The 15,148-nt window shown below is 35.0% G+C and overlaps 1 long non-coding RNA gene across 1 annotated transcript in view; it reads left to right on the top strand.

The window, feature by feature from the left end:
• Positions 1-15,148, top strand: part of LOC125386015 — a 108,822-nt gene that overhangs the window by 32,439 nt on the left and 61,235 nt on the right. The gene's annotated exons all lie outside the window — the stretch shown is intronic.

Below are 15,148 nucleotides of genomic sequence, written 5' to 3'. Positions count from 1 at the left end.
GTTTCTACGGTTGCTCGGAGGGAAAAAAAACAGTAATAGCGTGATTTACTGAGCAGCTTTGTACCTTGTTACACTGCTTCTGTTTCTATCGACATCCGTTCAATATTATTCTATTATACTTATAAACATTCGTCTTCGATAATGTACTACTCGCGAAACTTATAGTGTAGGGAAATGTAATACACGCTTTCACGAGTTCCACTTCACGACATAACTTTAATATACTTTCTCAAATAATTATACCATTATCGAATTTAAATTGACTAAGGTTCGGTTACTATTAATTTCAAAACAAAGACAAATTATGTTCCAAAGAAGCAGAACTTAAGATAAATGATCAAACTGAAGATGACATGCATGACCGCCCACGTTAATTACGTGAGCATATTATATACATAATCCGATGATAAGGTCCATTTAATTAAGTTTTAATGAAGTACGTGCATGCTTCGCGTGCTTTCCAAATTGATTTTTTAGAAGACAAAAACTACAACAGTATACCACTAGGTGTACCTTTGCTTAGAGACACATCTACGTACCCTTGCTCCCTACCAATTTACCTAAATTACCTTCGAGAAGGTAGCATCGCACAAAGTAGAGCTTCTTAATTTGAAAATAACATGCGCCCACTTTTACGAAGTAAAGTATAGCCCAACTACATAGAAATTACATTTTTTTCTGTTCGATGAAAAAAATATGTAAGTTTAACTATTCGCCTTTCCGTCGTGTGCTACCGATTTTGTGCTATTTATATCAGCCGACAGAGCAGATTATGCAAATGAAATTAAAGTCAGTCGAGAGTTGTCACAATCTCATTATCAACTGGAAATTTCTTCGAATTACAACTAACAAAAATGATGTTTCAATGCATCGCTTGGAGTAATGGAAAAATTATAATAGCATGAAAACGATGTTAATTTAAGATTATCTAGACTTAGAACGTGCTTGCAATCACCAGTCTGCTCACGTCGACAGCAAGAAGAAAAATCCGCCAAAGAAAAGCAGGTATGAACAGATCTATAAATATTAATATCCACATATCATGTTCACTCGGATTGAAACTCGTTACCAAGTTGAATTCGTTGGGTAATCGCTGGTAATAACGCGCCGTGATACTGAAGCAACGAACGTAAAAAGCGAGTGCAGGTAGCGCGAGATGCAAAATTACACAGTACCACGGTGAAAATTAACTCGTTTCGGTCTTCAAAAAGCAACCATATGGTGTAGCCTGAATATCGTTGAAAGAGCAAGGCGGAGCAAGGAGTCATCTTCTAATTCAGTCGAGGGAATAATGGCATGTTGTAGCGTAGATCATGAATAAATTCGAACGAAGCCAGAAAAAGTTTAAAATTTTTATATTTCTTTCTACAGAAGCTTCTCGGTATATATTTCGTTACTAAAGAATTACGAGAATAATATCAGAATACGAAGGCCACAGATAAAAAGCACGATAGCAGAGCAATTTTAAAATTCGATGCGTCGTCGACCAATTTCATATGGAAACTATCTTCCCACTTGATTTTGGCCTTAAATATGCGTCGTTGTAATCCTTTTGAACATTTAAAAAATATTGGGAACGTTAATTGCACAGAAAAATTGCATTAATTAAAATTAAGATTAACACAACGATTAAACCAACGTTGTTCATCTCTTATAAAACATTGTAGATTTATGGCTTATTTAAAAAAAAAATTAATAATCATATATTCTTGTCATATAAGAATCAACATGATTATTTTTGTTTTATTTTCCTTCTTTATTTGGATATAAATATTCTAAACTGGGAGAATTATTGCACGGTGCATTCCTTCGCCATGAAATGTAAATTCCGAACGTTTCTGCAACTATCATTAAGTGGCAATCGTTCGACGTACTCCTTTTTCACGGCGTGAAGAGTGAAACGCGAGGGAAAAACTGGAACAAAATCGAAATGGTTCGAAGCTGTCCCCGAAAAGGATGAAATTAACCGGTGATTTGTATTCAACGAACGGCGAATAATTTTTGCGTATGAATTATTTAAATGATCGACAATAAAAAAGAAAACGGAGGGTTGGCGAGCAATTTTAACGATCGAGTTAGCCGACGTAAATAGCGGCGCGATCGATGGTTCCTTTTTGTTCCTCAAGTAAGTCACGTGGTGAAACCTTTCTTCGAAGGACGGCGGACAATCGCACGTGCGACCGCTATTCGCACGTAAATCTAGTGCTCTCGACCAAAGATCCGCAATTTTTCATGTTTATCTGCTTATTTTCATCTAAAGAACAACGATTTCTTTAATCAATACGCTTGCAAAATAAAAGCTAATATCCAGAGGAAAGGTATAATTAGAAATTGATATTATGTGATATGCAAGCATCCAATTAAACTTGCTACGATCCTGAAACTTTTGGTGTCTCGGAGAAAGGACTTGTAACATTTAAGAAAGATATTTAACACAAAATTAATACGTTCGATGCTCAAATATCAATAATATTACTCGCTCAATTAGGAGATTGTATTAAAATGTCGAAGATTCGAAATAATTTATGAGTCATTCTTATCTATCTTCTACCTAATCCTAACACGTTATAACGCTCATATATCAAAAATCAACGAGATTCGTCAGAAAGAAACTTAGCCACGGTGAATGTACCGATCTGTTACGATCACATGTTCGGAAATTATAATAAATGGTATTTCATAGATTTCTACCAGAAGGTGAAAGCGCGTTATTAAGTGAAATATCTCTTTGCTTAGAAAATTATTTAAAATGAAACGTAGAAAGCGGCGTGGCGGGATTCGGTCAAGTCATAGAGCAATCATATTAATAACGACGTTCGTCGACGTTCCGCACGAGAATCGACGATTTGAGAAAGATGAAAGATTTCGCTTTTGACGAACCATCGTGGAGCCAGTGAAATCGGCAGGGAGTTGATTCTTGTGCGAAAGTGCTTCCTTGACGTGCATCAGCGACCTGCCTTAATGCAATGCGCATATGTAATAATGATCAGCGCATGCCGGGTACAATGACTCGGTAAACGCCAAGCTGCACGCAAACGGCGCAACTGTCTTGCCCACGGATGCATATCCTTTTGTACCAGCGGAATGGGACACGTAATATTTTCAGTGGATTAATTAAAAGGCAATGCTGTCGTCGTGCTGTCTCTTCAATTTTTCTTGATCCTATCGTATAAAGTTGAATGTCTTTTTAAAATGTCTGATTCTCTGATCGATTTAATTCTTGTATCAATTTTTCAGAATATTTATTAGTTTGTAGAAATTTGTTCATACTCGTTTTTAAAATTATTAATAATTACGTTGGTAAGGGATTTTATATTGCTAGAAATATTACGGAAAAAAATATTTATTACTATGTGGATTTTTTAAATTCTCCACAATAATGTGCAACGTGTAAAAAAGATAACGGATATTTATCTTAGATTGCATTTTCATGGTATATATGTGAGAATGCGAAAGATAAGTGGGCGAAGAATTTAATAATGCATAAAATGAATCTTGTAAATAAATTAGGGAAAGCAATTAGAATGAAATTACGGTATTACGAAAACTGAATGGAAAATGTTGAATATAGTACGAGCACGTGGGTTATGTAATTATTACACCAGATATGACCATATCGCTATGCATGAAATCGGAGCATGCAACACTTAGCAAATAAGTATAATATTATCATAATTATTCCATTCAACCGCAGTCGACAAATGTTTATTAAACAACAGCCATTACTAATACAATTATCTTTTTACCATTACAATTAATTTTTAACTTTAATATTTTATCACATTAGTTTCATTAAATAATAGATAAAATAATTCGTTTGTAATGTGAACGACAGTTTACCTGTCTCTTTCTCAAATCAATCGATCCAAAGTACCAACTTCTGCCAATAGAATAGAAAATGTGCGTTAATCGAAACGACATTAACCAATGCGATTGATTAATCGATGGCAAGTAAAAGACGTTCTTCTGGAGTTCATAGTTGAAACATACATATAATACTTGGCTGGCTAAAGAGCTTTGTTTCTGCAACTCATTGTGGAACGACTTCTCCCATAAGTACTTACGCAGCACGCATTGTGTGCTACACGTACACAAGCAAAATCGACACAGAATGTATGCAACTCTTGTTTAATTTACATTATGCAAGACTAATGCCATTTCCACGCCTATTTAAGTCGACGTGTTCAGCTTAATCAAAGCATGCCCTAAATTACTACGCTGAAGTTAAAAGCGATAGCGAAGGCTATTAGCTGTAATATCTAGCGTGTCGTTCGGTATACCGTTAAGAAGTACGAGGATTAATTACTATTCAAACATAAAATCGATAAAAATATTTAAGCTGAAATTTATCTAAATTAAAAATTATCCAAACATCATTCGCATTAGATGCATTACATCGGCACGTTTTCGTAAATATATATTTAGTTATAAAAATTTTATATTTAAAAAAATTATCACAATTTTTTAGAGCTTCCGTTTATCCTTTATCTTTTATTTCTCCTTAGATTTATGTTCTATAAATTTTGAATTATTACGAAAGCCAGAAACAATTCAACGTTAAAGTAATTATTTTAAAAGTACGCTTTTTTCTCTCTTTTTACAAACAAGATTTTAAAGCACAGGGAATCGATCGAAACGATGATGTATAAAATATAAATTTTATTGTCCTTTCTTTATAGGATTAAAAATTTTCCCGGTAATTTGTTAAATTCGTTCCAACGTCATTTTTATACAATTTTCTACTATCTATGAAACTTTATATCCTGAAGTCTGCAGATTTTTCTCTATAAAGCTTCCTTTGTCGTAGAAATCAACATATTTGAAATCATGATTCATTTTCTATCGTCTTTGTTGCATGCCTTTTACATACATCTTTCTCTGCATCTGAAAAGATGCAACTCTACAGAAAATGATCTTATATCTACGTCTGCTTTTCCATTTTCAACGATATGCTTTCAGGCAAGCAGACAAAAGTACGTGCATAAACAGCATTTAGATTGTAACAACGTCACAGTCAGGACTTGTTGCCCTTATGAGAATTTATCGAAATTCTCTCTTCGCGCTTGTCAGCTTTCGCAGATAATTTCCTTCTTTGAAAAACTATTCGACGTCCTATCAGTCGTAGCTTGATTTTTACCTGTGTATGTCACGATGTTGCTAGAATTAATTCCTTCCCTTGGCGTACAAAATTTAATTGCACATCTCTGAATATTTCTTTTACGTACGTTTCTGCGTGATGTCATAAACGTTGCAATTTATTAAAGACGAAAAATTAAACAAACATCTTTAATTCATGAATATCGGTTTTTGGATGTTCTGCGCATCATATGCTTCCATGAAGAGAATAACTACAAATTGGTAATATATAAAAGACAAATATTCGACGATCGTTGAGTGAATATTGTAAAAATTTCAGTTTGCAATTGAAAGCGCTATCGACCTGTATTGATTGAGTGCAGTGCTTATCGTTTGTTGTTAGTGGAAATTATCTATTTTCAGCGTGAGTATGATACACACGAACGTATACAGAGTATCCGCCCAGTCAGCTATTCAAACTTCGCACGCGTGATTAACGAATTATTCTGACAAAAGATGTCACGTATATTATAAGTTTGTTTCAGTATTGAGATGAACATTGTTTATGGTGATTTTAATTACGAAGCTTCCTAATAGAAGATATTTCCTAATAATAAAATAAAGCTTGTGCATGACATTCCGTCTTTTAAGCTTCGTTTAATCATTTCAATAGAATTTATGGTGCTCGATATTTTTTAAAGCACGCAACACGTGAATTGATATACATATAGCTTATTATTGCCAATTAATCCGATGAAAAGCTGTGTAATATTATAAAATACGGCATTGATACTACGACATTGATTTGTAGTAAGCGTATATAGTAAATCGAAATAGTGAACTTCGTTAGGCTAAATATCATAGGGACACAACTAAGAGCGAATTATACATTAGGAAGTTTGATAGAAAATTAGAAGGAAAATCGGAGTAAAATTAGAAAAATAGTTTGAATGCGACGAAATGGTATTTCGTATTAAAACAGAAGTAATAGTCACGTAATAGCTATTAGATCAGTGTATCACTTTTATTTTTTTATTTTTTATTTTTTATTTTTTTTTTTTAATGTTCTGTTGAACGAGTACGAAGTTTATTGAATATCTCATGTAAACATTTCATGTATAAAGTGCAAATAAATTGTATATCTATACAACTGTGAGTAGTTCTTTGGAAAAATGGAACAGATAAAATTCTTATATTTATTCTTGATTAAGGAAGGAAACGTATGATTAAATGTTAAGGCGTTACGAAAGTTATATCATTGAATAAATTTATAGAAATATTTGTTATATCCGTAATAGAAATTATAGGGATCTCTGTGGTGTTTCGTCCTACATACCGCATTGCTGAATACAGCGTGGCTTCGTCGTCGTTGAAATATTCTTAAGATTCAACCATCATCGGTGAATTGTATTTTCCATGACTGAATCACAAAATAGATATTATATGTATGCATGCGTACGAGACTACCTGTCTCGTGTTCTGTAATACCGACTTCCTACATATTCAACTGAATCATTAAAAGCGATAAATATATCATGTAGTGAAATGACATTCGCCTTGAACACTCGCATTTCAATAAAGAATAGAATGAGAGAAAGCGATGATGCCACCTGCATTGATTAAATGCAGGCACAAACATTGACTACATACAAATTTACTAAATGATTGAATGTCAAGTTTATCGTGCATTTAATTGAGGTGTCAAGTGTATTTTACCCCTAGTCAATAATAAATTCTGTTACCAATACTTGGCAAATTAAGGAAAATAATTAAACGACAGCAAGTATTATCGAGTGATAAAACAGTAACAGTTGTGAATATCTACTTTATCAACACGTATTAACTTTGCTGGTAACTACATACTGTATTACCAACATAAACCGTACGTCGGTAATTGTAGATTGTCACTACTGAACGTCGCGTGCGACACGAAAATAATGTGGGGAGTTACGTGACCATCACCCGAAATAGTAGGACGTGAAAATTTATTGAATATCACACCTATTGCGTATCACGTTGGTGTTCCAAACATACATATTAACACAAGTAAGGTACAGAATAGACATGACATTCCTCTATTTAGTTAATGCTATTAAAATATTTCTCAATTACTTGAAAGAAATTACTAATAAATTAGGAACTTTTCAACCAATTTTCATGCCAATGAGCTTTTTATTAGAACCGAATGCAAAATATATATACGTATGTGCATATTTTAAAGCGTTATTGAGTCGGTAAACGTATGCCCTGTATTACGTAGTTGACGCGTGCCCTGCTAGGTAGCACAACATGTTCGATCGAATGATAAAATTTAAATTTTGTTAGGCGAATGAAATGTTAAAAGTTAAAAAATTTTATTACACGATAATTTTAAAAATCTGTGACACTATCTTGGATATATAAAAATACGTTTAACTCAAATTCGACGCACTGAATCTTAATGCAAAGGTTTTTCGCAATTTTTTATTTATCCCAAAGTACATACAAAGAATCGTCTGGCCTAAAATTTTTATAGTCGATTAACTGCTTCCGAAGTTTCACCTAAAACTATTTCCTGTTAATACATTTTGACATTCTATTCTAATCAACTCTAAAACCTGTTTCCGACCAGTTAGTTTGAAGTTCCAATTCAGACCCTTGCTCAAACTTTTCTATTCATTCATAGTTTTTAAGTAGGTCAAAAATGTTCACCGTCGTATCTTCTCGTTTTATATTACAAAATTCTATTACCCCACTTTTCATATACCCAATGCTTCATTTAGAAATTAAAATTTGCATTTGTAATGCTACGACGTCATAATCCATAACTTCGCCACAAATTAACAAATTAACTTTCTCGCGAATTCGCAAACCAGCCAGATATCATTCCCCACTTCCACGTTAGTCGATCGATTACGAAATCGCGTCATTCCCTAATATTAATTTCCCTGAATTTTGGTTCGCCTTGCCAAGCAATCGTAGCTTCCTTTGCACCTGGTCAGTTCCATGTAAATAATGAATATTAACGAAGCTATTAATCCAATAAGATTTAGAAAGCGTTTAATTTTAATTCCCTCCGTGATTACCTCTACCGGATATTTAAATCGACGGCGATACGATCGAACATTTTCGGTGATCAAAAGCCGACTTAAAAATCTCCATAACACACTGGCGAAACGGAAAAATCAAAATCAGAATGTGACTGTCCCTTGGTAACCTGTATTCGAGAACTCGATGGGAAATTAGCGATTCTAAGCAGTTTCTTTTCCGTGCACACGCACTGCGTTTACACACGTGTTCGACATAGCCAACGCTCGTTAATTACTTGGCGCCAATGATACCTATTTGAATTTCCTATTTCTTACGTCTTATCGATCGTCGTGACATGTTCTTTATGGCAGCTTCGTGTCTGTTCTGTTCGAAGAATAACGTTTCCTTATTCGTTTCTAGAATAATTAAATAGTACGTCCTAGCCTTAGCGCAACCCTCAGACTCGAACTTTATTTTTCTTCGGTTGAACGAGAGTACGTGTGAGATATACGGGTAGCAGATGAATTTGTTGTTTTTCGACATATTATGGACATTGTTAAATTCGTTCGCGTTATGGATAAAAGGTATAAATAGTTTATGAAATTTTGTACATCGTATTTTGTACCTTCGAGTCGTTATTGTTGAAGTGGTCACCACTTCTAGGAAAACTCCACATCTGGTCTTTTTAGTTTTCTCAAGCGCCCAAGCCATCGACAGCATGTAGACAAAAGAATAGCAGGAAGGCAGACCATAAATAGTAGACAGGCGACGTTGGTTTCGGGTTTTTCAGTTATAAGGTAACACTGTTAGCGTGCGGATCTGGACCAGCTCAAATTGTATTCCTACTTATTATTACACTTCTCTATTAAATTAAATATATGTATTTTGTACCTTACACTTTATCCACGCGTTTTCTCTCTTTATACACCGAATAACCTCAACAGTTATTACACAGGATATGCGTCAACTATGCACAAAATTTGAAGCGAACCGATGACCCGAATGTTACGCGTTCCCTGTGTTAAAGCAACGGCATACGCTGCGAGCCATTAGATAACAACCGTTTCCTTTGCTATCAGACATTGAAACGCGTTATGTTATCAGAATATTTTATTTTATATTTTAAATTGTCCGCGATATTTTAAATGTCTGGGAATAAAGTTAGATTAAATTAAAAATTCCATAATTAATCTCAGTGATACCAATTTAAGAATAACTCGTAGACACAAATTTGTTCAAAAACTATGTGAAAGAATGAAAGAGAATTCTAAACCTTCGCAAATAACAACCTTTGTACATCACTGTATAAAATTCTACACCAAATGTACGATCTTTCCATCTTAAGGTACCTACAGTTAAAGAAGAAATATCCGAATTCAGTAATAGATATAACATAAGAATTAACAACCACCAAAACCCACTATTTACCCAATTATTTGACACGACGGATCAGATCCGTAGGCTCTGAAGACATTACCAACATTACCATTAGACAGAAAAGTCACTACCCTCTAGATTTGAACATTAGATTCAGCTAGAATCAAACATACGATAATCATTTGTTATTCACGTTATACTACCACGCCAGAATAAATTACTTATAATTGTCAATGAGAATTCATTGTAAACTACTTCCAAATAAAACAAAAAGAAGAGAATGTACGATCTATACTGAAACACCCTATATACAGTGACAAAAAGTCCAAAAATCACGACACTGGCATTCAAATTTTTCCTCGGAAGAATGACACATCCCGTCCTCTCTTTCGACCAAACGAAAAGAGAAGAAACGCTTGGAGCGTACCGATAAAAAATGCTCGATAAGCTCATTATCGCAAACGCAAGTTCATCGCTAGTTGGGGCGTCGCGTCTTCTCCGTTGTGACGGAGGCGAGCAGCGAGCAAAGCGATGGTGCGTGCGCGATCGAGCACGCGAACGGATCCTAAAGTCATGGAGGCGCGAGCAGGTGGCACCCGCATTCGAATCAAACGAAAAAATCCCGGGAAGAAATAAGCGGCTAGGCGGACCAAGGCTGCCACACCGGGGCAAATTTAATTGGCCGTTCGTTTTATTTGAACGTTAGTATGGAATTAAATGGCGATACTCACCGGACGAGGTTGCGCGTCGACGACGAGGACAAAAATGGCGTCCTCGGCGTCGTCGTGGTCGTGGTCGTGGTCGTGGTTCGACGATAAGATCGCGCGATTAAAGGCTTCAGCGACTCTAACAACGCCGGTGAATCAGGTGTACAAGTTCTAGGAGACGAGGACACGTGCCACGAGCAACGCAAATTAATTAGATAGAAAATGATGGAAACCGAACTGATTAATAATCTCTTCGATATGATAATTCCTGTATTTAGAAATTTTCATTTTTATTACTTGCTATGTGGCGATATTTTATTCATTCGTGTGGAGGACAAATTACGTAACTTGTGGAATTAAATATGCAAAGAAATGTAATTAGTAATTATTCTGTTCTGCTCGGATTTGTTTATGGTCGGAGGAGTAAAATTTGTACGAATAAAGTATCTGAAAATTTTGGGAGGAAAATATCTTTAGCCATGCAATTGTGTAGAATAAATGCAAAGAGATCGGGAAGATCGATATTATTAATGTTAAAAACAATTTAAATGTACGATGATAATAATAAAAGGAGATATTATCCCAGTTTGTAAAAGAAAGAATAAAAGTCATAAATAAAAAAAAATGATTAATTCTCGTGTAAGGATAAATGAAAAAGGAAAGACGTAAAGGGAAAGAAACTGGCTGGAACTCGTAAAAAAACACAATTTGCTTGAAATGTGGACCACAGCCAGTTTCGGCGTGAAGCTTTCATCGGGGCCCGTGTTTTACGTTTCAATCATGCTAACGATACATTTTCTGAAACATTATGCGGAGTACATTGCAACGAAATTGCAGTGCGGCAGCTCGTACTGGGGCAAGTTCGTGTGTTGCACCTGCAAAACGAGGCAGAACTAATGCAGCCATCTTGTTCGATCGATGTTGCGCACGAAGGAAAAAGTTTATAACGGATAACGTAAAAGACTCGAGTTTTGCAATATTCCATCTATAGTGTAAAGATGGATAAACAATATCCGCGCAGTTTTTTTCATAATTTGTAAAATACAATTTTTTAAAAAATCTGCGTGTATCTACAAATATGATTTTCAAGACAATTTTCAAATAATAGATATTTTTAATCATCAAATCAGGTTGACAATTATATCTTTAAATTTTATATTTGTTAATTATCCGGCGTTGTTAATTAGCTAACCATTTTCTTACGGTCAAAACTGTTAAAGAAGATTGACAACCCGCATAAACTTTGTATGCCTTCGATCCAGTTGTATTTAATCGCTGTCACCATAAAAAATTTCTGGTTAAATTATTACGTATAACTGGTACGTAGTCGGATATAACATATATTGTCATAATATAAAAAATATATTTATACTATAATATATAATATAATATAACAACAGATAATATAATACGATTACCAATTATTTTCTTCGTGGATCGCGTACAATTATTTTATACGTTTAATCGTGCAGCTGAAATGTTAATTGTAAAATTTTCGAAAGTACTTTTCACTTTCGTAATTAACGATCTTACAAAGAATTTAATGAAAGTATAAAATTGCTATGCATATTCGCAATAACAGTCAAATGCGCCTTTCCCGAGTGTTTTCTTTTTTTAAGAAACGGATAGCGCACGAGTAACTCATTCGAAGAAATGTTAATTGAAGTGTAATAACTTTTGATCAACGAAACAATCTTGATAAAGAGCTGAAGTATACTGATTTCTATAATTTAGTTTCAATTATTCGAATAGAAAGTACATGGATAATTAAAAAACAAGAATGCTCGAAGGCGTGTAATCACAAACGTAAGCGATTTATAGTGATTATAAACAGAGCTGCTCCAGACCTCAAAAATAGCTGCTTAGAAGATACTGTTATAGAAACTCGAATCTATTCTTAACCTGAGCCCAAAATGATGCTCCGAATCTTGAACCCAAGAATACTGTTAACTAATCTTCTTTTCACGTAAGAAACCCCACGTCGTTGAACTTGAACATCTTCCTGTAAAATCACGCAAAGGTCACGTGATAAGCCCATTTCCGTTGATTTTCTGATTTTCACCGATGGCTAAAAAATGGTACGTAAACCTAGTAAGCAAGTAATATTTTTGAAATATCCAAACTTATGACAAATATACGTATGTATTTGATTTCAAAATCGCTGATATAAAATGTTAAAATAACTAACTGCGATATAAAAATTGAGAAATCCGATCTATGATGTTTCTGCTCCTTCTACGATCTTGGTATACGTATACATATTTTACAATATACAATGCGCCATTGAATTTCTGCATGAGAATCTTTCAACATCCACGATCGTTATTCCGATCTTTGCGACATAATTTACATATCCCTGCTGCTGCGAAGCAACACAATCGTATTTTTAATTGTCTGTGCGCCAAAGAGAGGCGAACATAAAATCATGAGGAGATCGTGGAACGTCATCGCGACAACCCTCTGCAGCAAGAAGCGTTCAGGCTAACTACGATCGCGTAATGGTTCCTCGGGCGGTTGTTTTGCGCGTCGCGGCGCGTATTTTAATGCAACAAAATTGCTGGTCTGCAGGCCGGGCAAGGGTGAATTTCATACACCTGCATGATTTTATATACACCTGCGGAAGAGTTGTACGGTTAAAGAGCGCGAGACGGCAGCCATGTCGCGCGTAAAGTGGCAAGGTTAAACCGTACATACGCGACTTCTCGTCAAAATGGAAAGGAGGAGGCAACGAGACGAGGACGGTAAAAACGAAAAAGGGCGGAGAGAAAATAAATGCTCGCCTCTTATAAATACTTTTTCCATCGAATGGCAGAACTCGTCGTACCTCCGGAAATATTTGTTCTGCTACATAAGTTTCAGATATACATCCGTGCAACCGGCGTCGCATTCGAATAGATACGCATCCGTTTCGACGTTGTTGGGGAGGATGAATTAATGAGAGAGGTAGAGATGAAGGCCGACGTATATGAGCAGCATGATTGTACAGGATTTATGAAATGCCTCGACTCCCCGTTTTTAATCCATTAAGCGTCATCGTCGCGTTTAACATTTCATTTGCAATTTTTTCTTTTCTTCCTTTTTCTTTTTCAAACATTCACTTCTTACTCGCTTTTCGAGCATTGTTACGATAAGAGGGAATTTCGAGAATTTCTTTACCGTTTTGTTCTTCGATCGCTGTTCTTACGCCAACGTTCTATAATTTTATGAAATTTGAAGAAATCTAAGTTTTCTTATTCGCGATTCGTACAGTAGGTTTCCGTAGTATCCAGTAATAATTATTATATTTAGATACGTTTTCGAATAGATATTGACACGTCTACACAATTTTTATTTCACTGTTTGGCTTGACGAATTGCGTGACTTCTTTGTGCAACTCGGCGTTCACAGTGCGATGTGTGCGATGGTAGTGTTTGGTTTGAAATTAAGTTTAATTAATGGTCGTCAGATGGGAATGGAACGTGAGTACACGACACGTAACATGCAGGTTGGAAAATTTGGATCCAAGTGAGATCGATTAAGTAAGGTTCGAACGAGGCATTATTGATTTAGCAATTTTCTAGGAGAAATCGTAGTAATTTACGTGCAGACGCTACTTTTAAAAGACATATAGATATTTGCAATTCTAACTTTGATAATTTGCTGTTTTAAACACTTCGTATTGTCGTTGTATTCGTAAAATCTTGCACAAACGGCGTAAACAGAATTAATTATACACTTCTTTTGAGAAATTTAATCAAAAAATTCATTTACATATTCTAAAGCACGTATGAAAATAGGGAAAGTCAAGAAATATCGTGTTGCAAAAGTTCGCTAAAGTAATTATACCAATCTGAAAGAGATGGCTAATTTAGAAGTACACAAATTAATCTTGCAACGAAATTGTTCGAAATTACGCTTACCCAACTACATTGCCAAAGAATATACGGAGATCGAATCACACTTTTGCGTGCGTGGAAATGTACAGCGAATTCAGCACCGTATGCAATTAAGGAAGCCATAATTAGAATGATATCTCTGCAGGGAGCAACAATTTCCGAAAAGATAACGGCTCGAAGACAGAAAAATCGAGCTCGTATCATTTTAGATGCGATATACATGAGACTAAAAGATCGTTAAAAAAGATTGTACGATCTTCTTTAATCCTTGATCCTCGTCCCTTTGCTGTCCGTATTAAACATCACTTTACAAGCCAGGCGTACAGTTTGAAAAATCGACCTTTGTCAATCAGCTAGGCAATTGAATGGAGAAAGACGATTGGTGTTAAAGAAAGATCAAAGAGGAAAGATGGATCATTGTATTGTTAATATCCTTCAATCTTCAGGATTAATCGGCAACAGCCTTGAGCGGTTAGTATTAGAGAAGCACAGTGTAATCAGGATAACGGAATTTACTGCAACGTCGTAACTGTGAGCGGTTGAAGATTATTTTATACTATAAGAATGACTATAAGAATGAATTGCTCTCCCTCTGCCTCTCTCTTTTATTGTTGATCAGGTGATTATAGAATAATACGTAGCGAATATTTCAAGTATAATAAATCTAGTATAATAGTAGTATAATAATTCTATTCTAGCGATTTATGCGTATATTTATGCCGACACGAAGAATTTATTTTACGATTATGAATTTTATTTATGGAGCTTCTTCCGTGGCCACTTTATTTCTCGTTTCTCCCCTGTAATCCCTTCCCAAGTAGATTAGATTTCGTATCATTTAACAGCACTTTCGTATAATTATAAATAAATTTGATATTATGAAAATGAAGTGTAGAAGCTGATTAAAAAAAAACGCTTCATTGAAAAATAGGGCTATGTGCAAATACGTTTTGTAACCACTGAATGTAGAGAGTGCAAACTGTGTAATCGCAAGAAGAATAAAGAAAACAGGCTTTCTCGTATTTTTGAAAACATTTCGTTTTAATAACAAAATAATAATAAAATATAATTACCAACGAAGTTGACATACTTGCTCCCTTTATA

Source organism: Bombus terrestris, chromosome 11 (assembly GCF_910591885.1).
Source record: "Bombus terrestris chromosome 11, iyBomTerr1.2, whole genome shotgun sequence".
NCBI classification, from domain to species: Eukaryota; Metazoa; Arthropoda; class Insecta; order Hymenoptera; family Apidae; genus Bombus; species Bombus terrestris.
The sequence above is the reverse complement of the archived record's forward strand: the minus strand, read 5'-3'. Positions and strand labels throughout refer to the sequence as shown.